The sequence below is a fragment of the Scyliorhinus canicula genome, chromosome 13, assembly GCF_902713615.1.
Source record: "Scyliorhinus canicula chromosome 13, sScyCan1.1, whole genome shotgun sequence".
Classification (NCBI taxonomy): Eukaryota; Metazoa; Chordata; class Chondrichthyes; order Carcharhiniformes; family Scyliorhinidae; genus Scyliorhinus; species Scyliorhinus canicula.
This window is the reverse complement of record NC_052158.1, coordinates 160,988,905-161,013,538: the sequence shown is the minus strand read 5'-3', so window position 1 is coordinate 161,013,538 and position 24,634 is coordinate 160,988,905.

Genomic DNA, 24,634 nt, shown 5'->3' with positions numbered 1-24,634 from the left:
CTACACCTCACTTTTCCCAGCCCACCTGGCTTCATGAGACTGTCAAAGATGGCATCCAGCCAGAAGCAAAAGGCTGGCAGCGTGAAGAAGGCCACATCCTGATTCACACCCACCAGAATGTGACGGCTTTATCCGAGGCGTCCGTGCGCAGAGTCACGTCCTCGTGACCTCACAGCCTGACCTCTCTTCCTGGGGCTGTTGCCCAGGAGGTCAGCACCACTGACAACCCGCCCCAAGCCCCAAGCAGTGCAGGAAGAGGATGAATGATCTCAGTCGCTCTTCCTGAATAAGTCATCGTTCAATCCCCTCCACCATCAAACTCACATCCTGGCATCACGTACTCCTGTTGCTGCCCTCTTCAGGGATCTCGCATATCCATTCGGGAGTGGGGTACAAAGCTATTCTCCGCCCCCCCCCCCGTTCACTGTCACATCACAACATTCCCATCCACCCTGTTGCTCACACTCCATCCTGTGGCCCTTCTGGGGGCTCGCCGTACACATGCATCTCACCCACCCTCTGCTCCATCCCCTCACGCCACAGCCTTTCTCTCACCTTCATACAGGCCCCACTGGAACACAACTAACGCGAGAGAGCCCGGCTGGGGGAGAGCCCGGCTGGGGGAGAGCCCGGCTGGGGGAGGGCCCGGCTGGGGGAGAGGGAGGGACAGACTGGGGGAGAGCCCGGCTGGGGGAGAGGGAGAGGCAGACTGGGGGAGAGCCCGGCTGGGGGAGAGCCCGGCTGGGGGAGGGCCCGGCTGGGGGAGAGGGAGGGACAGACTGGGGGAGGGCCCGGCTGGGGGAGAGCCCGGCTGGGGGAGAGGGAGAGGCAGACTGGGGGAGAGCCCGGCTGGGGGAGAGGGAGAGGCAGACTGGGGGAGAGCCCGGCTGGGGGAGAGCCCGGCTGGGGGAGAGCCCGGCTGGGGGAGAGCCCGGCTGGGGGAGAGCTCGGCTGGGGGAGAGCCCGGCTGGGGGAGAGCCCGGCTGGGGGAGAGCCCGGCTGGGGGAGAGGCAGACTGGGGGAGAGCCCGGCTGGGGGAGAGGGAGAGGCAGACTGGGGGAGAGCCCGGCTGGGGGAGAGCCCGGCTGGGGGAGAGCTCGGCTGGGGGAGAGGGAGAGGCAGACTGGGGGAGAGGGAGAGGCAGACTGGGGGAGAGCCCGGCTGGGGGAGAGCCCGGCTGGGGGAGAGGCAGACTGGGGGAGAGCCCGGCTGGGGAAGAGGGAGAGGCAGACTGGGGGAGAGCCCGGCTGGGGGAGAGGGAGAGGCAGACTGGGGAGAGCCCGGCTGGGGGAGAGCCCGGCTGGGGGAGAGGGAGAGGCAGACTGGGGGAGAGCCCGGCTGGGGGAGAGCCCGGCTGGGGGAGAGGGAGAGGCAGACTGGGGGAGAGGCCGGCTGGGGGAGAGGGAGAGGCAGACTGGGGGAGAGCCCGGCTGGGGGAGAGCTCGGCTGGGGGAGAGCCCGGCTGGGGGAGAGGGAGAGGCAGACTGGGGGAGGGGCAGACTGGGGGAGAGCCCGGCTGGGGGAGAGCCCGGCTGGGGGAGAGGCAGACTGGGGGAGAGCCCGGCTGGGGGAGAGGGAGAGGCAGACTGGGGGAGAGGCAGACTGGGGGAGAGGGAGAGGCAGACTGGGGGAGAGCCCGGCTGGGGGAGAGCCCGGCTGGGGGAGAGGGAGAGGCAGACTGGGGGAGAGGCAGACTGGGGGAGAGGGAGAGGCAGACTGGGGGAGAGCCCGGCTGGGGGAGAGCCCGGCTGGGGGAGAGGGAGAGGCAGACTGGGGGAGAGCCCGGCTGGGGGAGAGGGAGAGGCAGACTGGGGGAGAGCCCGGCTGGGGGAGAGGGAGAGGCAGACTGGGGGAGAGCCCGGCTGGGGGAGAGGGAGAGGCAGACTGGGGGAGAGCCCGGCTGGGGGAGAGCCCGGCTGGGGGAGAGGCAGCCTGGGGGAGGGACAGACTGGGGGAGAGGGAGGGACAGACTGGGGGAGGGACAGACTGGGGGAGGGCCCGGCTGGGGAGAGGGAGAGGGAGAGGCAGACTGGGGGAGGGCCCGACTGGGGGAGAGGGAGAGGCAGACTGGGGGAGAGGGAGAGGCAGACTGGGGGAGAGGGAGAGGCAGACTGGGGGAGGGCCCGACTGGGGGAGAGGGAGAGGCAGACTGGGGGAGGGGCAGACTGGGGGAGGGCCCGCTGGGGGAGAGGGAGAGCCAGACTGGGGGAGGGACAGACTGGGGGAGAGGGAGAGCTAGACTGGGGGAGGGACAGACTGGGGGAGGGCCCGCTGGGGGAGAGGGAGGGACAGACTGGGGGAGGGACAGACTGGGGGAGGGGCAGACTGGGGGAGGGACAGACTGGGGAGGGACAGACTGGGGAGGGACAGACTGGGGGAGGGGCAGACTGGGGGAGGGACAGACTGGGGGAGGGGCAGACTGGGGGAGGGACAGACTGGGGGAGGGACAGACTGGGGGAGGGACAGACTGGAGGAGGGGCAGACTGGGGGAGGGCCCGGCTGGGGGAGGGACAGACTGGGGGAGGGACAGACTGGGGGAGGGGCAGACTGGGGGAGGGGCAGATTGGGGGAGGGACAGACTGGGGGAGGGGCAGATTGGGGGAGGGACAGACTGGGGGAGGGGCAGATTGGGGGAGGGACAGACTGGGGGAGGGGCAGATTGGGGGAGGGACAGACTGAGTGTTAGCCAGACTGGGGCGACTTTGAGATTGGCCAAATGGAATACGAGTTCCCTGATTAGTGGCCCAATTCTGTGTATATAACAGGGAGTTTCAGATCCTCTACACTCCCGGTGTAGACAGGGAGCTGAGTGCACTCCCGGTGTAGACAGCGAGCTGAATGCACTCCCAGTGTAGACAGGGAGCTGAATGCACTCCCGGTGCAGACAGCGAGCTGAATGTACTCCCGGTGTAGACTGGGAGCTGAATGCACTCCCGGTGTAGACAGTGAGCTGAATGCACTCCCGGTGTAGACAGTGAGCTGAATGCACTCCCGGTGTAGACAGGGAGCCGAATGTGCTCCCAGTGTAGAGAGTGAGCTGAATGCACTCCCGGTGTAGACAGGGAGCTGAATGCTCTCCCGGTGCAGACAGATAGCTGAATGTACTCCCGGTGTAGACAGCGAGCTGAATGCGCTCCCGGTGTAGACAGGGAGCTGAATGTACTCCCGGTGTAGAGAGCGAGCTGAATGTACTCCCGGTGTAGACAGCGAGCTGAATGCGCTCCCGGTGTAGACAGTGAGCTGAATGTACTCCCGGTGTAGACAGCGAGCTGAATGCACTCCCGGTGTAGACAGCGAGCTGAATGCACTCCCGGTGTAGACAGCGAGCTGAATGCACTCCCGGTGTAGACAGGGAGCTGAGTGCACTCCCGGTGTAGACAGGGAGCTGAGTGCACTCCCGGTGTAGACAGCGAGCTGAGTGCACTCCCGGTGAAGACTGGGAGCTGAATGCACTCCCGGTGCAGACAGCGAGCTGAATACACTCCCGGTGTAGACAGGGAGCTGAATGCACTCCCGGTGTAGACATGGAGCTGAATGCACTCCCGGTGTAGACAGTGAGCTGAATGCACTCCCGGTGTAGACAGGGAGCTGAATGCACTCCCGGTGTAGACAGTGAGCTGAATGCACTCCCGATGTAGACAGGGAGCTGAATGCACTCCCGGTGTAGACAGCGAGCTGAATGTACTCCCGGTGTAGACAGGGAGCTGAATGCACTCCCGGTGTAGACAGCGGGCTGAGTGCACCCCCGGTGTAGACAGTGAGCTGAATGCACTCCCGGTGTAGACAGCGAGCTGAATGCACTCCCGGTGTAGACAGGGAGCTGAATGCACTCCCGGTGTAGTCAGGGAGCTGAATGCACTCCCGGTGTAGACAGGGAGCTGAATGCACTCCCAGTGTAGACAGGGAGCCGAATGTACTCCCGGTGTAGACAGGGAGCTGAATGCACTCCCGGTGTAGACAGTGAGCTGAATGCACTCCCGGTGTAGACAGGGAGCTGAATGCACTCCCGGTGTAGACAGAGAGCTGAATGCACTCCCGGTGTAGACAGCAAGCTGAATGCACTCCCGGTGTAGACAGTGAGCTGAATGCACTCCCGGTGTAGAAGCGAGCTGAATGCACTCCCGGTGTAGACAGCGAGCTGAATGTACTCCCGGTGTAGACAGCGAGCTGAATGTACTCCCGGTGTAGACAGGGAGCTGAATGTACTCCCGGTGTAGACAGCGAGCTGAATGCAGTCCCGGTGTAGACAGCGAGCTGAATGCACTCCCGGTGTAGACAGGGAGCTGAATGCACTCCCGGTGTAGACAGTGAGCTGAATGCACTCCCGGTGTAGACAGGGAGCTGAATGCTCTCCCGGTGTAGACAGCGAGCTGAGTGCACTCCCAGTGTAGACAGCGAGCTGAATGCACTCCCGGTGTAGACAGCGAGCTGAGTGCACTCCCGGTGTAGACAGCGAGCTGAGTGCACTCCCGGTGGAGACAGGGAGCTGAATGCACTCCCGGTGTAGACAGGGAGCTGAGTGTACTCCCGGTGTAGACAGCGAGCTGAATGTACTCCCGGTGTAGACTGGGAGCTGAATGCACTCCCGGTGTAGACAGCGAGCTGAATGCACTCCCGGTGTAGACAGGGAGCCGAATGTGCTCCCGGTGTAGACAGCGAGCCGAGGGCGCTCCCGGTGTAGACAGTGAGCTGAATGCACTCCCGGTGTAGACAGGGAGCTGAATGCTCTCCCGGTGCAGACAGGGAGCTGAATGTACTCCCGGTGTAGACAGCGAGCTGAATGCGCTCCCGGTGTAGACAGGGAGCTGAATGCACTCCCGGTGTAGACAGCGAGCTGAATGCACTCCCGGTGTAGACAGCGAGCTGAATGCACTCCCGGTGTAGACAGCGAGCTGAATGCACTCCCGGTGTAGACAGGGAGCTGAATGCACTCCCGGTGTAGACAGCGAGCTGAGTGCACTCCCGGTGTAGACTGGGAGCTGAATGCACTCCCGGTGTAGACAGCGAGCTGAATGCACTCCCGGTGTAGACAGTGAGCTGAATGCACTCCCGGTGTAGACAGGGAGCTGAATGCACTCCCGGTGTAGACAGAGAGCTGAATGCACTCCCGGTGTAGACAGTGAGCTGAATGCACTCCCGGTGTAGACAGTGAGCTGAATGCACTCCCGGTGTAGACAGCGAGCTGAGTGCACTCCTGGTGTAGACAGGGAGCTGAATGTGCTCCCGGTGTAGACAGCGAGCTGAATGTACTCCCGGTGTAGACAGGGAGCTGAATGTACTCCCGGTGTAGACAGCGAGCTGAATGCAGTCCCGGTGTAGACAGCGAGCTGAAGCACTCCCGGTGTAGACAGGGAGCTGAATGCACTCCCGGTGTAGACAGTGGGCTGAATGCACTCCCGGTGTAGACAGGGAGCTGAATGCTCTCCCGGTGTAGACAGCGAGCTGAGTGCACTCCCGGTGTAGACAGCGAACTGAATGCACTCCCGGTGTAGACAGTGAGCTGAATGCACTCCCGGTGTAGACAGTGAGCTGAATGCGCTCCCGGTGTAGACAGCGAGCTGAGTGCACTCCCGGTGGAGACAGGGAGCTGAATGCACTCCCGGTGTAGACAGGGAGCTGAGTGTACTCCCGGTGTAGACAGCGAGCTGAATGTACTCCCGGTGTAGACTGGGAGCTGAATGCACTCCCGGTGTAGACAGCGAGCTGAATGCACTCCCGGTGTAGACAGGGAGCCGAATGTGCTCCCGGTGTAGACAGCGAGCCGAGGGCGCTCCCGGTGTAGACAGTGAGCTGAATGCACTCCCGGTGCAGACAGGGAGCTGAATGTACTCCCGGTGTAGACAGCGAGCTGAATGCACTCCCGGTGTAGACAGGGAGCTGAATGCTCTCCCGGTGCAGACAGGGAGCTGAATGTACTCCCGGTGTAGACAGGGAGCTGAATGCACTCACGGTGTAGACAGCGAGCTGAATGCACTCCCGGTGTAGCCAGCGAGCTGAATACACTCCCGGTTTAGACAGCGAGCTGAATGCGCTCCCGGTGTAGACAGGGAGCTGAATGCACTCCCGGTGTAGACAGCGAGCTGAATGCACTCCCGGTGTAGACAGCGAGCTGAATGCACTCCCGGTGTAGACAGCGAGCTGAATGCACTCCCGGTGTAGACAGCGAGCTGAATGCACTCCCGGTGTAGACAGCGAGCTGAATGCACTCCCGGTGTAGACAGGGAGCTGAGTGCACTCCCGGTGTAGACAGCGAGCTGAGTGCACTCCCGGTGTAGACTGGGAGCTGAATGCACTCCCGGTGTAGACAGGGAGCTGAATGCTCTCCCGGTGCAGACAGGGAGCTGAATGTACTCCCGGTGTAGACAGCGAGCTGAATGCGCTCCCGGTGTAGACAGGGAGCTGAATGCACTCCCGGTGTAGACAGCGAGCTGAATGCACTCCCGGTGTAGACAGCGAGCTGAATGCACTCCCGGTGTAGACAGCGAGCTGAATGCACTCCCGGTGTAGACAGGGAGCTGAATGCACTCCCGGTGTAGACAGCGAGCTGAGTGCACTCCCGGTGTAGACTGGGAGCTGAATGCACTCCCGGTGTAGACAGCGAGCTGAATGCACTCCCGGTGTAGACAGTGAGCTGAATGCACTCCCGGTGTAGACAGGGAGCTGAATGCACTCCCGGTGTAGACAGAGAGCTGAATGCACTCCCGGTGTAGACAGTGAGCTGAATGCACTCCCGGTGTAGACAGTGAGCTGAATGCACTCCCGGTGTAGACAGCGAGCTGAATGCACTCCCGGTGTAGACAGCGAGCTGAATGTACTCCCGGTGTAGACAGCGAGCTGAATGCACTCCCGGTGTAGACAGGGAGCTGAATGTACTCCCGGTGTAGACAGCTAGCTGAATGCAGTCCCGGTGTAGACAGCGAGCTGAATGCACTCCCGGTGTAGACAGGGAGCTGAATGCACTCCCGGTGTAGACAGTGGGCTGAATGCACTCCCGGTGTAGACAGGGAGCTGAATGCTCTCCCGGTGTAGACAGCGAGCTGAGTGCACTCCCGGTGTAGACAGCGAACTGAATGCACTCCCGGTGTAGACAGTGAGCTGAATGCACTCCCGGTGTAGACAGTGAGCTGAATGCGCTCCCGGTGTAGACAGCGAGCTGAGTGCACTCCCGGTGGAGACAGGGAGCTGAATGCACTCCCGGTGTAGACAGGGAGCTGAGTGTACTCCCGGTGTAGACAGCGAGCTGAATGTACTCCCGGTGTAGACTGGGAGCTGAATGCACTCCCGGTGTAGACAGCGAGCTGAATGCACTCCCGGTGTAGACAGGGAGCCGAATGTGCTCCCGGTGTAGACAGCGAGCCGAGGGCGCTCCCGGTGTAGACAGTGAGCTGAATGCACTCCCGGTGCAGACAGGGAGCTGAATGTACTCCCGGTGTAGACAGCGAGCTGAATGCACTCCCGGTGTAGACAGGGAGCTGAATGCTCTCCCGGTGCAGACAGGGAGCTGAATGTACTCCCGGTGTAGACAGGGAGCTGAATGCACTCACGGTGTAGACAGCGAGCTGAATGCACTCCCGGTGTAGCCAGCGAGCTGAATACACTCCCGGTTTAGACAGCGAGCTGAATGCGCTCCCGGTGTAGACAGGGAGCTGAATGCACTCCCGGTGTAGACAGCGAGCTGAATGCACTCCCGGTGTAGACTGGGAGCTGAATGCACTCCCGGTGTAGACAGGGAGCTGAATGCTCTCCCGGTGCAGACAGGGAGCTGAATGTACTCCCGGTGTAGACAGCGAGCTGAATGCGCTCCCGGTGTAGACAGGGAGCTGAATGCACTCCCGGTGTAGACAGCGAGCTGAATGCACTCCCGGTGTAGACAGCGAGCTGAATGCACTCCCGGTGTAGACAGCGAGCTGAATGCACTCCCGGTGTAGACAGGGAGCTGAATGCACTCCCGGTGTAGACAGCGAGCTGAGTGCACTCCCGGTGTAGACTGGGAGCTGAATGCACTCCCGGTGTAGACAGCGAGCTGAATGCACTCCCGGTGTAGACAGTGAGCTGAATGCACTCCCGGTGTAGACAGGGAGCTGAATGCACTCCCGGTGTAGACAGAGAGCTGAATGCACTCCCGGTGTAGACAGTGAGCTGAATGCACTCCCGGTGTAGACAGTGAGCTGAATGCACTCCCGGTGTAGACAGCGAGCTGAATGCACTCCCGGTGTAGACAGCGAGCTGAATGTACTCCCGGTGTAGACAGCGAGCTGAATGTACTCCCGGTGTAGACAGGGAGCTGAATGCACTCCCGGTGTAGACAGCGAGCTGAATGCAGTCCCGGTGTAGACAGCGAGCTGAATGCACTCCCGGTGTAGACAGGGAGCTGAATGCACTCCCGGTGTAGACAGTGGGCTGAATGCACTCCCGGTGTAGACAGGGAGCTGAATGCTCTCCCGGTGTAGACAGCGAGCTGAGTGCACTCCCGGTGTAGACAGCGAACTGAATGCACTCCCGGTGTAGACAGTGAGCTGAATGCACTCCCGGTGTAGACAGTGAGCTGAATGCGCTCCCGGTGTAGACAGCGAGCTGAGTGCACTCCCGGTGGAGACAGGGAGCTGAATGCACTCCCGGTGTAGACAGGGAGCTGAGTGTACTCCCGGTGTAGACAGCGAGCTGAATGTACTCCCGGTGTAGACAGGGAGCTGAATGCACTCCCGGTGTAGACAGCGAGCTGAATGCACTCCCGGTGTAGACAGGGAGCCGAATGTGCTCCCGGTGTAGACAGCGAGCCGAGGGCGCTCCCGGTGTAGACAGTGAGCTGAATGCACTCCCGGTGCAGACAGGGAGCTGAATGTACTCCCGGTGTAGACAGCGAGCTGAATGCACTCCCGGTGTAGACAGGGAGCTGAATGCTCTCCCGGTGCAGACAGGGAGCTGAATGTACTCCCGGTGTAGACAGGGAGCTGAATGCACTCACGGTGTAGACAGCGAGCTGAATGCACTCCCGGTGTAGCCAGCGAGCTGAATACACTCCCGGTTTAGACAGCGAGCTGAATGCGCTCCCGGTGTAGACAGGGAGCTGAATGCACTCCCGGTGTAGACAGCGAGCTGAATGCAATCCCGGTGTAGACAGCGAGCTGAATGCACTCCCGGTGTAGACAGCGAGCTGAATGCACTCCCGGTGTAGACAGCGAGCTGAATGCACTCCCGGTGTAGACAGCGAGCTGAATGCACTCCCGGTGTAGACAGGGAGCTGAGTGCACTCCCGGTGTAGACAGCGAGCTGAGTGCACTCCCGGTGTAGACTGGGAGCTGAATGCACTCCCGGTGTAGAGAGCGAGCTGAATGCACTCCCGGTGTAGACAGGGAGCTGAATGGACTCCCGGTGTAGACAGTGAGCTGAATGCACTCCCGGTGTAGACAGGGAGCTGAATGCTCTCCCGGTGTAGACAGCGAGCTGAATGTACTATCGGTGTAGATAGTGAGCTGAATGCACTCCCGGTGTAGACAGCGAGCTGAATGTACTCCCGGTGTAGACAGCGAGCTGAACGCACTCCCGGTGTAGACAGCGAGCTGAGTGCACTCCCGGTGTAGACAGCGAGCTGAATGCACTCCCGGTGTAGACAGCAAGCTGAATGCACTCCCGGTGTAGACAGGGAGCTGAATGCACTCCCGCTGTAGACAGGGAGCTGAATGCACTCCCGGTGTAGACAGTGAACTCAATGCACTCCCGGTGTAGACAGTGAGCTGAATGCACTCCCGGTGTAGACAGGGAGCTGAATGCGCTCCCGGTGTAGACAGTGAGCTGAATGCACTCCCGGTGTAGACAGGGAGCTGAATGCACTCCCGGTGTAGACAGCGAGCTGAATGCACTCCCGGTGTAGATAGGGAGCTGAATGCACTCCCGGTGTAGACAGTGAGCTGAATGCACTCCCGGTGTAGACAGCGAGCTGAATGCACTCCCGGTGTAGACAGTGAGCTGAATGCACTCCCAGTGTAGACAGTGAGCTGAATGCACTCCCGGTGTAGACAGTGAGCTGAATGTACTCCCGGTATAGACAGGGAGCTGAGTGCACTCCCGGTGTAGACATGGAGCTGAATGCACTCCCGGTGTAGACAGCGAGCTGAATGCACTCCCGGTGTAGACAGGGAGCTGAATGTACTCCCGGTGCAGACAGCGAGCTGAGTGCGCTCCCGGTGTAGACAGGGAGCTGAATGCGCTCCCGGTGTAGACAGCGAGCTGAATGCACTCCCGGTGTCGACAGAGAGCTGAATGCACTCCCAGTGTAGACAGGGAGCTGAATGCACTCCCGGTATAGACAGGGAGCTGAGTGCACTCCCGGTGTAGACATGGAGCTGAATGCACTCCCGGTGTAGACAGCGAGCTGAATGCACTCCCGGTGTAGACAGCGAGCAGAATGCACTCCCGGTGTAGACAGGGAGCTGAATGTACTCCCGGTGTAGACTGGGAGCTGAATGCACTCCCGGTGTAGACAGTGAGCTGAATGCACTCCCGGTGTAGACAGGGAGCTGAATGCTCTCCCGGTGCAGACAGGGAGCTGAATGTACTCCCGGTGTAGACAGCAAGCTGAATGCGCTCCCGGTGTAGACAGGGAGCTGAATGCACTCCCGGTGTAGACAGCGAGCTGAATGCACTCCCGGTGTAGACAGCGAGCTGAATGCACTCCCGGTGTAGACAGCGAGCTGAATGCACTCCCGGTGTAGACAGCGAGCTGAATGCACTCCCGGTGTAGACAGCGAGCTGAATGCACTCCCGGTGTAGACAGGGAGCTGAGTGCACTCCCGGTGTAGACAGCGAGCTGAGTGCACTCCCGGTGTAGACTGGGAGCTGAATGCACTCCCGGTGTAGACAGGGAGCTGAATGGACTCCCGGTGTAGACAGTGAGCTGAATGCACTCCCGGTGTAGACAGGGAGCTGAATGTTCTCCCGGTGTAGACAGCGAGCTGAATGTACTCCCGGTGTAGATAGTGAGCTGAATGCACTCCCGGTGTAGACAGCGAGCTGAATGTACTCCCGGTGTCGACAGCGAGCTGAACGCACTCCCGGTGTAGACAGCGAGCTGAGTGCACTCCCGGTGTAGACAGCGAGCTGAATGCACTCCCGGTGTAGACAGCAAGCTGAATGCACTCCCGGTGTAGACAGGGAGCTGAATGCACTCCCGCTGTAGACAGGGAGCTGAATGCACTCCCGGTGTAGACAGTGAGCTGAATGCACTCCCGGTGTAGACAGTGAGCTGAATGCACTCCCGGTGTAGACAGGGAGCTGAATGCGCTCCCGGTGTAGACAGTGAGCTGAATGCACTCCCGGTGTAGACAGGGAGCTGAATGCACTCCCGGTGTAGACAGCGAGCTGAATGCACTCCCGGTGTAGACAGGGAGCTGAATGCACTCCCGGTGTAGACAGTGAGCTGAATGCACTCCCGGTGTAGACAGCGAGCTGAATGCACTCCCGGTGTAGACAGCGAGCTGAATGCACTCCCGGTGTAGACAGCGAGCTGAATGCACTCCCGGTGTAGACAGCGAGCTGAATGCAGTCCCTGTGTAGACAGGGAGCTGAGTGCACTCCTGGTGTAGAGAGCGAGCTGAATGCAGTCCCGGTGTAGACGGGGAGCTGAATGCACTCCCGGTGTAGACAGCGAGCTGAATGCACTCCCGGTGTAGACAGGGAGCTGAATGGACTCCCGGTGTAGACAGTGAGCTGAATGCACTCCCGGTGTAGACAGGGAGCTGAATGCTCTCCCGGTGTAGACAGCGAGCTGAATGTACTCCCGGTGTAGATAGTGAGCTGAATGCACTCCCGGTGTAGACAGCGAGCTGAATGTACTCCCGGTGTAGACAGCGAGCTGAACGCGCTCCCGGTGTAGACAGCGAGCTGAGTGCACTCCCGGTGTAGACAGCGAGCTGAATGCACTCCCGGTGTAGACAGCAAGCTGAATGCACTCCCGGTGTAGACAGGGAGCAGAATGCACTCCCGCTGTAGACAGGGAGCTGAATGCACTCCCGGTGTAGACAGTGAACTGAATGCACTCCCGGTGTAGACAGTGAGCTGAATGCACTCCCGGTGTAGACAGGGAGCTGATTGCGCTCCCGGTGTAGACAGTGAGCTGAATGCACTCCCGGTGTAGACAGGGAGCTGAATGCACTCCCGGTGTAGACAGCGAGCTGAATGCACTCCCGGTGTAGATAGGGAGCTGAATGCACTCCCGGTGTAGACAGTGAGCTGAATGCACTCCCGGTGTAGACAGCGAGCTGAATGCACTCCCGGTGTAGACAGTGAGCTGAATGCACTCCCAGTGTAGACAGTGAGCTGAATGCACACCCGGTGTAGACAGTGAGCTGAATGTACTCCCGGTATAGACAGGGAGCTGAGTGCACTCCCGGTGTAGACATGGAGCTGAATGCACTCCCGGTGTAGACAGCGAGCTGAATGCACTCCCGGTGTAGACAGGGAGCTGAATGTACTCCCGGTGCAGACAGCGAGCTGAGTGCGCTCCCGGTGTAGACAGGGAGCTGAATGCGCTCCCGATGTAGACAGCGAGCTGAATGCACTCCCGGTGTAGACAGAGAGCTGAATGCACTCCCGGTGTAGACAGGGAGCTGAATGCACTCCCGGTATAGACAGGGAGCTGAGTGCACTCCCGGTGTAGACATGGAGCTGAATGCTCTCCCGGTGCAGACAGGGAGCTGAATGTACTCCCGGTGTAGACAGCAAGCTGAATGCGCTCCCGGTGTAGACAGGGAGCTGAATGCACTCCCGGTGTAGACAGCGAGCTGAATGCACTCCCGGTGTAGACAGCGAGCTGAATGCACTCCCGGTGTAGACAGCGAGCTGAATGCACTCCCGGTGTAGACAGCGAGCTGAATGCACTCCCGGTGTAGACAGCGAGCTGAATGCACTCCCGGTGTAGACAGGGAGCTGAGTGCACTCCCGGTGTAGACAGCGAGCTGAGTGCACTCCCGGTGTAGACTGGGAGCTGAATGCACTCCCGGTGTAGACAGGGAGCTGAATGGACTCCCGGTGTAGACAGTGAGCTGAATGCACTCCCGGTGTAGACAGGGAGCTGAATGCTCTCCCGGTGTAGACAGCGAGCTGAATGTACTCCCGGTGTAGATAGTGAGCTGAATGCACTCCCGGTGTAGACAGCGAGCTGAATGTACTCCCGGTGTCGACAGCGAGCTGAACGCACTCCCGGTGTAGACAGCGAGCTGAGTGCACTCCCGGTGTAGACAGCGAGCTGAATGCACTCCCGGTGTAGACAGCAAGCTGAATGCACTCCCGGTGTAGACAGGGAGCTGAATGCACTCCCGCTGTAGACAGGGAGCTGAATGCACTCCCGGTGTAGACAGTGAGCTGAATGCACTCCCGGTGTAGACAGTGAGCTGAATGCACTCCCGGTGTAGACAGGGAGCTGAATGCGCTCCCAGTGTAGACAGTGAGCTGAATGCACTCCCGGTGTAGACAGGGAGCTGAATGCACTCCCGGTGTAGACAGCGAGCTGAATGCACTCCCGGTGTAGATAGGGAGCTGAATGCACTCCCGGTGTAGACAGTGAGCTGAATGCACTCCCGGTGTAGACAGCGAGCTGAATGCACTCCCGGTGTAGACAGCGAGCTGAATGCACTCCCGGTGTAGACAGCGAGCTGAATGCACTCCCGGTGTAGACAGCGAGCTGAATGCACTCCCGGTGTAGACAGGGAGCTGAGTGCACTCCTGGTGTAGAGAGCGAGCTGAGTGCAGTCCCGGTGTAGACTGGGAGCTGAATGCACTCCCGGTGTAGAGAGCGAGCTGAATGCACTCCCGGTGTAGACAGGGAGCTGAATGGACTCCCGGTGTAGACAGTGAGCTGAATGCACTCCCGGTGTAGACAGGGAGCTGAATGCTCTCCCGGTGTAGACAGCGAGCTGAATGTACTCCCGGTGTAGACAGTGAGCTGAATGCACTCCCGGTGTAGACAGCGAGCTGAATGCACTCCCGGTGTAGACAGCGAGCTGAATGCGCTCCCGGTGTAGACAGCGAGCTGAGTGCACTCCCGGTGTAGACAGCGAGCTGAATGCACTCCCGGTGTAGACAGCAAGCTGAATGCACTCCCGGTGTAGACAGGGAGCAGAATGCACTCCCGCTGTAGACAGGGAGCTGAATGCACTCCCGGTGTAGACAGTGAACTGAATGCACTCCCGGTGTAGACAGTGAGCTGAATGCACTCCCGGTGTAGACAGGGAGCTGAATGCGCTCCCGGTGTAGACAGTGAGCTGAATGCACTCCCGGTGTAGACAGGGAGCTGAATGCACTCCCGGTGTAGACAGCGAGCTGAATGCACTCCCGGTGTAGATAGGGAGCTGAATGCACTCCCGGTGTAGACAGTGAGCTGAATGCACTCCCGGTGTAGACAGCGAGCTGAATGCACTCCCGGTGTAGACAGTGAGCTGAATGCACTCCCAGTGTAGACAGTGAGCTGAATGCACACCCGGTGTAGACAGTGAGCTGAATGTACTCCCGGTATAGACAGGGAGCTGAGTGCACTCCCGGTGTAGACATGGAGCTGAATGCACTCCCGGTGTAGACAGCGAGCTGAATGCACTCCCGGTGTAGACAGGGAGCTGAATGTACTCCCGGTGCAGACAGCGAGCTGAGTGCGCTCCCGGTGTAGACAGGGAGCTGAATGCGCTCCCGATGTAGACAGCGAGCTGAATGCACTCCCGGTGTAGACAGAGAGCTGAATGCACTCCCGGTGTAGACAGGGAGCTGAATGCACTCCCGGTATAGACAGGGAGCTGAGTGCACTCCCGGTGTAGACATGGAGCTGAATGCACTCCCGGTGTAGACAGCGAGCTGAATGCACTCCCGGTGTAGACAGCGAGCTGAATGCACTCCCGGTGTAGACAGGGAGCTGAATGTACTCCCGGCGCAGACAGCGAGCTGAGTGCGCTCCCGGTGTAGACAGGGAGCTGAATGCACTCCCGGTGTAGACAGTGAGCTGAATGCACTCCCGGTGTAGACAGAGAGCTGAATGCACTCCCGGTGTAGACAGGGAGCTGAATGCACTCCCGGTGTAGACAGGGAGCTGAATGCACTCCCGGTGTAGACAGCGAGCTGAATGCACTCCCGGTGTAGACAAGGAGCTGAATGCACTCCCGGTGTAGACAGGGAGCTGAATGCACTCCCGGTGTAGACAGAGAGCTGAATGCACTCCCGGTGTAGACAGGGAGCTGAATGCACTCCCGGTGTAGACAGGGAGCTGAATGCACTCCCAGTGTAGACAGCGAGCTGAATGCACTCCTGGTGTAGACAAGGAGCTGAATGCACTCCCGGTGTAGACAGGGAGCTGAATGCACTCCCAGTGTAGACATGGAGCTGAATGGACTCCCGGTGTAGACAGGGAGCTGAATGCACTCCCAGTGTAGACATGGAGCTGAATCCCCTTCCGGTGTAGACAGCGAGCTGAATGCACTCCCGTTGTAGACAGGGAGCTGAATGCACTTCCAGTGTAGACATGGAGCTGAATCCCCTCCCGGTGTAGACAGCGAGCTGAATGCACTCCCGGTGTAGACAGCGAGCTGAATGTACTCCCGGTGTAGACAGCGAGCTGAATGCACTCCCGGTGTAGACAGTGAGCTGAATGCACTCCCAGTGTAGACATGGAGCTGAATCCCCTCCCGGTGTAGACAGCGAGCTGAATGTACTCCCGGTGTAGACAGCGAGCTGAATGCACTCCCGGTGTTGACAGGGAGCTGAATGCACTCCCGGTGTAGACAGGGAGCTGAATGCACTCCCGGTGTAGACAGCGAGCTGAATGCACTCCCAGTGGAGACAGGGAGCTGAATGTACTCCCGGTGTAGACAGCGAGCTGAGTGCACTCCCGGTGTAGACAGCGAGCTGAATGAACTCCCGGTGTAGACAGTGAGCTGAATGCACTCCCGGTGTAGACAGGGAGCTGAATGCACTCCCGGTGTCGACAGCGAGCTGAATGCACTCCCGGTGTAGACAGGAAGCTGAATGCACTCCCGGTGTAGACAGGGAGCTGAATGCACTCCCGGTGTAGACAGGGAGCTGAATGCACTCCCGGTGTTGACAGGGAGCTGAATGCACTCCCGGTGTAGACAGTGAGCTGAATGCACTCCCGGTGTAGACAGCGAGCTGAATGTACTCCCGGTGTAGACAGCGAGCTGAATGCACTCCCAGTGTAGACAGCGAGCTGAATGCACTCCCGGTGTAGACAGTGAGCTGAATGAACTCCCGGTGTAGACAGGGAGCTGAATGAACTCCCGGTGTAGACAGGGAGCTGAATCCCCTCCCGGTGTAGACAGCAGACAGAATGATTATGGTTGTTCAGCTGTTGGATTTGTAAATTATAGGAATTGTGGTGACGGGTCCTCTGCCTCTGTGGATTATTACAGTGGTGATGAGGGAAACTGAACAACCCGAAGAAAGCTGTTCGTCAGCAGCTGCTGCATACTGAGGGTCAGCCACTGACAGGCAAAATGCCTTTATTCAGAAAGTTGGATCCTTTTAACCCTACAGAGGAAGGATGGGTCCAATATGTAGAGCGGATGAAGTACTTCTTTGGAGCAAACGATATAATTCCGGATGAAAAGCAGCGGGTTATTCTGCTGAAACAAAAGAGAAAATGCTGGAAAATCTCAGCAAGTCTGGCAGCATCTGTAGGGAGAGAAAAGAGCCAACGTTTCGAGTCCGATGACTCTTTGTCAAAGCTAACAGACAGAGAGAGTGGGAAATATTTATACTGTGGAGTGAGAATGAAAGATGAATCATAGCCACAGAAACCCAGGGAAACCAGGTGCTAATGGCCACAGATACCAAGGGGAAAGAGTGTTAATGGCAGTCCCCAGAGAGGAGAAAAGATGTGAAAGGTCAAACAGCAGGGAAACTAACATCAAAGGATGAACTGTAGGTGTGGGGGGAGAGGAAGGGGGAAGCAAAGAGGAGAAAGGGGCAGGAAAGGTGGATAAGATTGGGGGGGGGGGGGGGGGGGGAAATTAAATGTATATTAAGAAAGAAAGAAATGGTAAAAGGCAGTTAAAATGAAATGAAAACAAAAGGGTCGAGGTGGGGCTGATCATCTGAAGTTGTTGAATTCGATGTTCAGGCCGGAAGGCTGTAGCGTGCCTAACCGGAAGATGGGATGTTGTTCCTCCAGTTTGCGTTGAGCTTCACTGGAACATTGCAGCAGGCCAAGGACAGACATGTGGGCATGGGAGCAGGGTCTTGTGTTAAATTGGCAAGCAACGGGAAGGTCAGGGTCCTGAATGCGCACAGTCCGAAGATGCTCAGCAAAGCGATCACCCAGTCTGCGTTTGGTCTCTCCGATATAGAGGAGGCCACATTGGGAGCAGCGAATGCAGTGGACCAAATGAAATGAAATGAAATGAAAATCGCTTATTGTCATGAGTAGGCTTCAATGAAGTTACTGTGAAAAGCCCCTAGTCGCCACATTCCGGCACCTGTTCGGGGAGGCTGGTACGGGAATCGAACCGTGCTGCTGGCCTGCCTTGGTCTGCTTTAAAAGCCAGCGATTTAGCCCAGTGTGCTAAACAAGCACCGGGAGTCCAATTGGAAGAGATGCAAGTGAAACGCTGCTTAACCTGGAATGAGTGTTTTGGGCCTGGGATGTTAAGCATGGAAGAGGTAAAGGGGCTGGTGTTACACCTTCTGCGACTGCCTGGGAAGGTGCCATGGGTGATGGGAGAGGTACTGGGTATGGTGGAGGAGTGGACTAGATTGTCTCGGAGGGAACGGTCTCTGCGGAATGCTGACAGAGGGAGTGATGGGAGGATGTGTTTGGTGGTGGCATCACGCTGGAGTTGGCGAAAATGGCGGAGGATTATGCTTTGCATACGGAGGCTGGTGGGATGAAATGTGAGGACGAGGGGGACTCTATCCTTGTTCTGGGAGGGAGGGGAGGGGGCGAGGGTAGTGGCGCGGGAGATGGACCGCACACTGTTGAGGGCCCTGTCCACAACTGTAGGTGGGAAATCACAGTTGAGGAAGAAGGAACACATTTTCGAAGCACCATTTTGGAAAGTGGCATCGTCGGAACAAATGCGGCGGAGGCAAAGGAGTTGAGAGAAAGGGTGTAGGGTGCTTCAAAAATGTGTTCCTTCTTCCTCGACCGTGATTTCCCACCTACAGTGAATCAAATGTAGCCTGAAATAGCTTACACTCATCAACTCAAACTCTATCGGCTATTCCCTCGGCACGAGGAAATCAACGGCATTCACATGCCTGAGCAGCAGCCTCAGCTCCCAAAACATGTCCGAGGATAGGGAGGGTTACTGTCACAGCTCTCACCTGAACCCTCCACCAGGATAGACTCACACACACCTCAGTGCAGTGGACAAGATCAGACTCAAGGTCATTTTCGGGGGAACACCTCACTGACATCCCTCCAGCGGTCAGAGGCAGGGACAGCCCATCTCTGGAACTCGGAGGGCTGCTATAGACCAGCCACCTGCTCAGATGCTGAACTTCTGGAAGCGACTGGCAGCTTAATGATGGAAATACAATCACAGGCAGCGAATCATAAAGCAGTCACTTAGCAGACGAGAGTGAGCAGTGGTGGAGCATGGCAAGGTTGGTGCCAACCAAGGAGACCTTGGTCCAGCAAGTCTTGCCGGAATGACATTTAACCCTGCACTCCATGGCCACTCAGCCTGGTGGGGACATTAAGGTGTTGCCGACCTGCCTCCAGGTGCCCATTTCCTGCACGAGTTAGGCTGGGACATTCAGGGGAGACGAGGGTCAACCAGACACCCTGGGTCTCTCAGGACTCGCCAAGGGTGCACAATCTCTCAGAGTCCCATCTGACTGTGCAGGCACCCACTCCAGCTGCTCAGGGCACCCTGAGCTGGAGACCGTTATCCAGCCCCCCCCTCCCCCCAGGCCTCAGGCCATCAGAGGGCATTGCCAAGGTTGTCCGAGGTATAAGGACGTGGCAGTCAGCAGTCTGCCTCCATCTCTGCTGTAGATGTCAGGGGTGGGCCAAGGCGGAGTGTTGGGTTAGGAAAGAAAATCAATTTTGTTGTCACTTTTGGTTTACCGGTCTGATATCACTGTAAATAAATGACACTTTTGTGAAATCATTGGATGGATATGTGACTATTTGGTCAACTGATGGTGTTGTGATTTTGTAGTTTGGAATCCTCGAGGTTCAGCAATCCTCCCACTAGTCCCACTCTGAGATTTCCATTCCTGTAACTTCAGTACAACTGCTCTCTGGGCCTTTGTGTATTGTCAGGGAGATGTGTCTAAATCTTTATTAAAAGTATGGTTAGGAACTGTTTCTAACCCTTTTTCCTAAAGGGACACCAATCAGTGAGGGAAGCCTTGTTACCCCAGCAGCATTTGTGTCTTCTCAGTGTGAGAGCCCAAAACCAACACAGGAACTTTAATTTAATACATTTTCAATAATCTTTATTATTGTCACAAGTAGGCTTACATTAACACTGCAATGAAGTTACTGTGAAAATCCCCCAGTTGCCACATTCCGGGGCCTGTTCAGGTACACAGAGGGAGAATTCAGAATGTCCAATTCACCTAACAGCACGTCTTTCGGGACTTGTGGGAGGAAACCGGAGCACCCGGAGGAAACCCACGCAGACACGGGGAGAACATGCAGACTCCGCACAGACAGTGACCCAATGGGGAATCAAACCTGGGACCCTGGCACTGTGAAGCAAAAGTGCTAACCACGATGCTACCGTGCTGCCCATGAGATGCCAAGGCTGGTCCCATCTCGGAAACAGCAGGGTTTGCATCTTTAGATGATAGATAGATAGAACAGTACAGCACAGAACAGGCCCTTCGGCCCTCGATGTTGTGCCGAGCAATGATCACCCCACTTAAACCCACGTAACCCGTGTCCTAACAATCCCCCCATTAACCTTACACTACGGGCAATTTATCATGGCCAATCCACCTAACCCGCACATCTTTGGACTGTGGGAGGAAACCGGAACACCCGGAGGAAACCCACGCACACACAGGGAGGGCGTGCAGGCTCCACACAGACAGTGACCCAGCCGGGAATCGAACCTGGGACCCTGGAGCTGTGAAGCATTGATGCTAACCACCATGAATCAAGGCTTCTCTTACATTGCTGTTGTTCCTCAGTGGACTTTGAGTTGACAGAATGAGCTCATTGGCTGGTCACCACTGAACAACACTAAGATCATGTCCCAGCGAATCATCAGGCCAAAATGCGCAAGTATGAATACAGGAGTCGTTCTCTCAACAATGGCTCGGCTATACTCCGAGGTGACAGAGATTGGCTTGGAGGGCCAGAGGAGATGTGGCTTCACTTCACTTTACTCTTGCTGGAACCTGTCAGCAATCAAAGTATCACGGTCACGTCTCCCACCCTGGCCGCAGGTTGGGAACCGTGACCCTTCCGGGCGAGCCGAGTCTGTTGTGTTAGTTGTACGTACCAATATAAACCTGAGTTCATTCTATCCCACCGTGTGTTCCTGTGTCTCTTTGCTGGAGTCTACACTACTGAGTCCCTCAGCTTTGGAATTCCTCCCTCTTGTCGAATGGCCTACCCCAGTTCCTATGTTCTTCAGACTGACCATTGCGGGAGCGATCCTGCCTTTCAAAAGAAATTTCAATCATTATTTGAAGAGAAAAGCTTTACAGGCCTACAAATGGCCTTCCTCTAACCTATGATTCCATATCAGTAAGGCATTTGATAAGGTTCCCCATGATAGGCTCATTCAGAAAGTTAGGGGGCATGGGTTACAGGGAAATTTGGCTGTCTGGATACAGAATTGGCTGGCTGAAAGAAGACAGCGAGTGGTAGTGGATGGAAAGTATTCCACCTGGAGGTCGGTGACCAGTGGTGTCCCCACAGGGATCTGTTCTGGGACCTCTGCTCTTTGTGGTTTTTATAAATGACTTGGATGAGGAAGTGGAAGGGTGGGTTAGTAAGTTTGCCGATGACACGAAGGTTGGGGGAGTTGTAGATAGTGTCGAGGGCTGTTGCAGGTTACAACAGGACATTGACAGGATGCAGAGCTGGGCTGAGAAGTGGCAGGTGGAGTTCAACCTTGATAAATGTGAAGTGATTCATTTTGGAAGGTTGAATTTGAATGCTGAATACAGGATTAAAGGCAGGATTCTTGGAAGTGTGGAGGAACAGTGGGATCTTGAGGTCCACGTACATAGATCCCTCAAAGTTGCCACCCAGGTTGATAGGGTTGTTAAGAAGGCGTATGGTGTGATGGCTTTCATTACAGGGGGATTGAGTTGAAGAGTCGCGAGGTTTTGCTGCAGCTTTATAAAACCCTAGTTAGACCACACTTGGAATATTGTGTCCAGTTCTGGTCGCCTCATTATAGGAAGGATTTGGATGCTTTGGAGAGGGTACAGAGGAGATTTACCAGGATGCTGCCTGGACTGGAGGGCATGTCTTATGAAGAAAGGTTGAGGAAGCTAGGGCTTTTCTCACTGGAGCGAAGAAGGCAGAGAGGTGACTTGATAGAGGTGTACAAGGTGATGAGAGGCATGGATAGAATGGATAGCCAGAGACTTTTCCCCAGGGCGGAAATGGCTGTCATGAGGGGAAAGTTTTAAGGTGATTGGAGGAAGGTATGGGGGAGATGTCAGAGGTCGGTTCTTTACACAGAGAGTGGTGGGTGTGTGGAATGCACTGCCAGCAGAGGTGGTGGAGTCAGTCATTAGGGACATTTAAGTGACTCTTGGACAGGCACATGGACAGCAGTAAATTGAAGGGGTGTAGGCTAGGTTGACCTTAGATTAGGATAAATGGTCACACAACGTTGTGGGCCGAAGGGCCTGTATTGTGCTGGACTGTTCTATATTCTCCATGTTCTATACAAAAAAGTGAAAGTCAGGGGCTGGATTCTCCGCCCCGCCGCGCCACTTTTCTGCCCTGACCGGCCTCTCTGCTACACCAGCCGGTCAATGGGGTTTCCCATTGTGGGGCAGCCCCCTGTCGTCAGGAAACCCCCGGGCGCTGGCATAACGGAGAACCACGCCGGCGGGGAATCCTGCCCCACGTCGTTTCCTAGTACCCTCATTTATTGTAGTCACCCATTAAGATGATTGCTCACCTGTTTGCGAACGCTCGACACAATGGCTTCACCCCACTGTAATCCAGCAGTTTATTACAAATAGCCATTGTATACAAGTACATGTGCCATTGCCAACTTCCAGGGAGAAATTAATTAGTTTCTCGTCTGCAAAGCAGTGATGATCCTCTTTCAGAATTGATTAAAATGTGGGATGAAATGGAAGTGTGTGATGAGCCCACAACAGCACCAAACAAATGGCCACCCACTGATTTTTATTTGGAGAATTTACCCACGGTCTAGACCATGGTTTTTATCAGATGTTCTTCATTGTGTGCCCTATTTTCTGCCACACCTGAAAATTCGCAATAGGGGGGTTTATGTGGGATTATGTTATTTTTTAGGATAAATTACCTTTGTTCTGTAAGCATTTTGTCCTCAAGCACCTCGAGAAGCCAATGTGTAGGAACATGAGGGCACCAGTCTGTACACTGTTTCCAACTGAGACCAAGCACTGAATCGGCAATTCAGCCAATACCGAGTAACGGCTGCTAAAGATACTGAAGAAGATTCTTTTTAATGATTCACTTCAGGACAAACGTCTTTGTACACTGTATGATAGAATGGTTAGTGCAGAAGGAGGCCACTTGGCCCATTGTGTCTGTGCCAGCTCTCTGAAAGAGCAACTTACCTCGTCCCACAGCCCCCTCTCTGTACCTCCTAGCAACACAATTTCTTTATTTTCAGATACTCACACGCTTCCCTTTTGGAATTCACAAATCAAACCTGCCTCCACCACACCCCCAGGCAGCGAATTCAACATTCTAACCACTACCTGCGTGAAAAATGTTTTTCCTCCATCTCATCTTTGGATCTTTTGCCAATTATCTTAAACCATAATCTTCCAGTTCTTCCCCCTTCCGCCAATGGGAACAGTTTGTCTTCATCTACTCTGTCTACACCCTTCATGATTTTCAACACCTCCATCAACCTTCTCCAAAGAGAATACCCCAGCTTCTCCAATCTATTTACTTAACTAAAACCCCTCAAACCCAGACCCATTCTCAGAAATCGTTTCTGCAACCCCTCTAACTCCTTCACATCCTATCCCAGCTGTGGTGCCTTGGTCTGAACACAATACTCAAGTTGAAGAATTTCTACAAGGATTCAGCATCACTTCCTTGCTTGTGAATTTTATGCCTCTGTTTTGACCCAGCGACAGTGAAGGAATGGTGATACAGTTCCAAGTCAGGATGGCGAGTGGCTTGGATGGAGACCTCCAGACATTGGTGTTCTTATGCTGCCCTTGTCTTCCTAGATGATAGTGGTGGTGGGTTTGAAAGATGCTGTCTGAGGAGCTTTAGTGAATTCCTATGTGACGATTATCTCCAATAAACAAAAACAATCTTCCTTTGTGTTGGGTATGACTCCAGCCAGTGGAGATTCCTCCCCCCCCCCCCCCCCCCCCCCCCCCGATTCCCATTACCGTCACTTTTGCTAGGGTTCCTTATCAAACTTGGCCAAATATTGCCAAGAGAACTCCCACCTCACATCCAGAAATCAGCTCTTTTGTCCACGTTTGGACCAAGGCTGTAATGAGCAATAGAACAGAGAACATTACAGCGCAGTACAGGCCCTTCGGCCCTCGATGTTGCGCCGACCTGTGAAACCCCTCTAAAGCCCATCTACACTATTCCCTTATCGTCCATATGTCTATCCAATGACCATTTGAATGAGTTTAGTGTTGGCGAGTCCACTGTTGCAGGCAGGGCATTCCACACCCTTACTACTCTCTGAGTAAAGAACCTACCTCTGACATCTGTCCTATATCTATCTCCCCTCAATGAAAAGCTATGTCCCCTCGTGCTGGACATCACCATCCGAGGAAAAAGGCTCTCATATAGTCAAGTTGTCCAAGTAGAAACCAAACTTGGTATCAGTGATAATAAAACAGAAAATGCTGGAAATTCTCAGTTGGTCAGGCAGCATATCATAGAATCCCTACAGTGCAGGAGGAGGCCATTCAGCCCATCGAGTCTGCACCGGCCCTCTGAAAGAGTACTTCGCCCAAACGCATGCCCCTGCCCGCCAAAGGCCTTCTACGCCGGCCGGTCGGCCGCAAACCACTCTGGCTCCGGCCTTGCCCCTGAAGGGGTGGAGGGTTCCGCAACTTTGGGGCGGCCGACGCCGGAATGGTTCACTCCACTCCATCCCGCGGGACCCCCCACCCCACCGGGTATGGGAGAATCCCGCCCTTTATAAGTGTTAAGCAAGTGAAAGGGAGAAGGGTGGAAAAAGATCAACAGTAGAGGGCTGTGAGAGCCCAGTCTTTGTGTATATTTAACGCAGAAATAGATTCTTCATCAGTAAAGTAATCAAAGGTTAGGGGGAAAGGGCAGGAAAGTGGACGTGAGAAATCAGCCATAATCCTATTGAATGGTGGAGCAGGCTTGTGGGGCCAAATGGCCTCCTCCTGTTTCTTCTCCTTATTTTCCATGGGAAGGGATAGAAGACCTAAAGTGATAAACGAGTAGAAGGTACAATAATTCCCAGAGTGTGTTCAGGAAAGGTTTCTACAGAGA